The sequence below is a fragment of the Haplochromis burtoni genome, unplaced genomic scaffold (genome assembly GCF_018398535.1).
Source record: "Haplochromis burtoni strain Fernald_Lab_line unplaced genomic scaffold, NCSU_Asbu1 Contig_3528, whole genome shotgun sequence".
In the NCBI taxonomy this organism is placed as follows: Eukaryota; Metazoa; Chordata; class Actinopteri; order Cichliformes; family Cichlidae; genus Haplochromis; species Haplochromis burtoni.
In genome coordinates, this window is record NW_024585889.1 from 1 (window position 1) to 4,248 (window position 4,248).

Sequence of the window (4,248 nt, forward strand, 5' to 3'; positions counted from 1 at the left end):
GGATAAGGTGGCATCGTTCTGATCCCATACGGGAGCAGCCAGTCACTGACTCACACTGCAGAACAGAATTGTTAAAGTTTTAATGTTAATTTCAATTCAGGTTAGATTTTTTTTCTGTGCGCAGAGACCGTGCCAGAAGTGCGCAATTGCGCACGCGCGCAGCTTAGAGGGACCATTGGTGGTGAGGTCTAGTTTCTTTCATCTGAGGCAGCTGACCAAAATTAAGCACTTTCTTGCATGACAGCAATTTGAAACAGTAATCCATGCCTTTGTAACCGTTCGGCTGGGTTACTGTAATTCTCTTTATTTTGGGGTGAGTCGATCTCCTGCTTGTCGACTGCAGCTAGCTCAGAATGCTGCTGCACGTCTTTTAACTGGCACTCGTAGATGCCAGCATATCACCCAGTTTTATATTCACTTCATTGGCTGCCCGTGCATTTTAGGATCATATTAAGCTGCTTTTATTTGTTTTTAAATGTTTGTCCAATGCTGCCCCGCTGTACCTCTCTCAGCTTCTTCATCCATACATACCTTCCCGGTCCCTCAGGTCGGCAGACCAGCTCCTCCTGAGCGTGCCCAGGACTAATCGTGAGCTCAGAGGGAATCGGGCGTTTGCTGTGCAACACTGTGGCAGCACCAAAACTGTGGAATGAGTTGCCTTTACATGTTAGACAGGACCTTCCTTATCTGTTTTTAAATCACGTCTTAAAACATATTTATTTACTTTGGCTTTCAGCAGCAGGACTTGTTGATGTCTCTTAATATGTTTCTTATTAATCATATTATTTTTCAATTTTAAGATATTCTATATGTAATGTAAACTGCTTTCTCTTTGTTTATATTTGTAGTACGTTGGCCAACATTGTTGGATGTAAAGTGCATTATAAATAAAGATGCTATGCTATTCTAAGCAAATATGATATTGAAAATGTGATAAATAAAAATGAATAAAAATAAGACTGCAAGTTTTTTACAGCTGCAAAGTTCACGGGCAGCAGCCTTTTGTGTGTCGCCGTGTGTGCTGCATGAAAAGTTACAAGAAATACATTTTTCACTTATCACAAAATTAATTTTGACACAAGGGGATAAAAAAAGCAAGGGCTCGTCCGGGATTTGAACCCGGGACCTCTCGCACCCTAAGCGAGAATCATACCCCTAGACCAACGAGCCACAGGACACAACTGCTCACATCTGGACTTCTGACATATACTTGTGTGTGAATCCTGCAAAGTTGTGATGTGGCATTTGGTCCTCACTGCTTCATCCAGTACAACACCGCCCTCTGCTGGTGGAAAACGTTATAAGTCTTCATCTCGTTAACAGACGCCCCCACTATATGCTGTAGCATTTTTATGGTATCTATGTACCTTTTTCACTAGAGATGTGTAAAAACAACATTCATTTCTTTAATTGCACAAACATAATTATACAAAAAAACATTAAAAAGTTTTTAAGGGACAGGAATACACCCCTGTGGATTCCTGCCTCATCCCCGTGGTCTGCCAGGATGGCGCGCCGCTCCTCCATGACCCCTGTCCTCCACAATCTGAGGCCGCTGTGTCGGACTCCCTGTAAATGACTTTTCAGAATTTCTAGCTGGGATTATACCCAACTACGATCATGTTCTTATTGTGGGAGATTTTAATATCCAATTCTCATGTTTGTTTTTAAATGTTTAAAAGGTCTTCCCCCAATTTACCTCTCTGAGCTTCTTCATCCTTACTCACCCCCAGGTCTCTGAAGTCAGCTGACAAGCTGCTCCTGGAGGTACCCAGGTCCAAGAGGAAGCTCAGAGGGGGCGGGGCCTTCTCTGCCCCAGCACATTAGAGAGGCCCCCTCACTGTCCACTTTTAAAACACGTCTTAAAACCCATTTTTACTCCTTGGCTTATGACACAGTCTGACCCTGATTTTTATTGTTTTAAATGTAATTCTAATTATCATTTTATACAATTTTATTATTGTTTTTGCTATTTGTGCCAATTTTATTATATCTTATTTTTTTTAAAAATATTTTCTATTTTATATTATTTATTTTTTTAACTTGTTTAATGTATCATGTTTGGCATGTCAAGTGTACAGCACTTTGTGTTCAGCTTGGGGCTGATCTGAAAGTGCTATATAAATAAATTGCTTGCTTGCTATTTAAACAAAACACTTATTTACCGAGTAAAGAGAAATTTCTTGATGCATTCTGATTAACGCACTGTCACAAGACAAGCTGTCAGTTTGATAGTACGGTAATTCTTGACTTGACAGTTCATGTGCAGTCACTTACTATACTTGCTTTGATAGCGTTTGTCTTCAAACATCTCATTTTGAGTACAGCTTTTTACAGTTCAATTTTTTTTTCAATTCAATTCAATTTTATTTATATAGCGCCAAATCACAACAAAAGTCGCCTCAAGGCGCTTCATAGATACAGAGAAAAACCCAACAATCATATGACCCCCTAAGAGCAGCACTTTGGCGACAGTGGGAAGGAAAAACTGCTGCGACCGGTTGGAGTTCAGTTCACAGGCAGCAGACTCTTTTGTGTCTTTCTCCATTTGAAAAGTTGCAAGAAAGTCATGTTTCTATTCTCAAATAATCCATTTTAACTGAATTGATTAAAACTTAGGGCTCGTCCGGGATTTGAACCCGGGACCTCTCGCACCCTAAGCGAGAATCATACCCCTAGACCAACGAGCCACAGAAAGCAGCTGCTCACATCTGGACTTCTGACATATACTTGTGTGCAAAGTTGTGGCAGTTTGTCCTCACTGCTTCATCCAGTGCAGCACCGCCCTCTGGTGGTGAAAAATGTGATATCTTCAACTTGAACTTTTAAACGTTCTTAACAAAAGAAGTCAAAGACTTTATCTTTGATATGCATGGTATCCATTATTGCAGATCATATATTATATATCCTGTAGTGTTTGTTTTTCACAATAGTACACGTGGAAGTATTAGTAAAACTGACTATGATGTTAACAAAAGGTAGAAAGAATAAACAGGAAGTGGTCAACGTTCCTGCAAGACCATGGTGCTACATATTACATATAGCAGACAATCAAAACAGGACCACATGTGCAATGTGCAAAAAATGCATAAACAAAAATGGTGCAGCACCGGACAGAATAGAACGAGACAGACACAAGACAGTGCAGGCACAACAGTACAATAGAAATTTGGAAAAGACTTTGTATTGTGCAAAAAGTCACATGTTGTATGAAGGTTTGTGTGTGAGAGAGAGAGAAGAGTGAAGAGGTGATGTCATGTTCTCTTGAAACAAACATTTGTTCCACATGACTTTTCCGGTAATTTGCGCCCCACCAGTGAGGCATGCCACACACTTTGAGAATTGCTGCCCTATAGTCCAACAAGCAAAATGAAACCTTTATGGTGCTGTGACATGAGAATCTATTCCAACAGAATCTTCTGCTGGTAAAGATTTTCTATGTACACATGAAATAATCTGAAAATGGAAGTATTCAAAAGCATTAAGGGGTCAGCATTCATGGTCAACAGCCATCCTGTCATGATTTGGAGGGACATTTCAGTGAGTGGTGTTGGAGAAAAAAACCAACAGAAATATGAATGCACAAAAGTACCATCAGATTTTGATCCACCATGAAAGAACATCTGGAAACCATTCACTTTCATTTTCCAGTATTAAAGAACATCTGGAAACCATTCACTTTCATTTTCCAGTATTAAAATCGTCCCAAACACAGCGGCAATGCAGTAAAAGCATGCTATTAGCCTAATACCGAAATCACTGAGCTTCAGTTTCGCAGTTATTACACTTAATAACTGGTGTTAGTTAACTTTTAATTCTTTGTAAAGTTTTGCTTTATTGTTTTTTAATTTCTTAAGACATTGGAGACCTACATAAAGCACGATTCAATAAGTCACTGAGCGGATTTCCCACTGTATAGACTATGTGCACCTTAGCATATGCTACTTCCGGTGGGGAAACTCCGGTAGGGCTTCGTTTCCAGTGTGATATTCGCGTCTTGTTCACGGTCGGGTTTTCCAAAAAAAAGGTCAACCAAATGGACGAATCAAGTGGCGATTTACATTTCTCAAGATGTCTTGGGCATTTACCGAATATGTCTGTAGATGATGTTCATCGACTTATCGATATTTTTCCCTCGCACCTCAGAGCAAAAGAGAGAAAGGGTTGAAATTTCTCAGTATTTGTATATAGAGTTCCCTCGTCTTGATGCATGCTCAGTCATCCAGGTAAGTAAATCTCCAAAGGTTG

The 4,248-nt window shown here is 39.9% G+C and overlaps 2 non-coding genes across 2 annotated transcripts; both read right to left on the bottom strand.

Moving 5' to 3' along the window:
* Positions 1-1,098: 1,098 nt before the first annotated feature.
* On the bottom strand, positions 1,099-1,170 carry trnap-agg. The gene has a single exon. It is a non-coding gene; the product is annotated as a tRNA-Pro (tRNA).
* A 1,448-nt stretch (positions 1,171-2,618) lies between these two features.
* Positions 2,619-2,690, bottom strand: trnap-agg. The gene has a single exon. It is a non-coding gene; the product is annotated as a tRNA-Pro (tRNA).
* Positions 2,691-4,248: the final 1,558 nt, after the last annotated feature.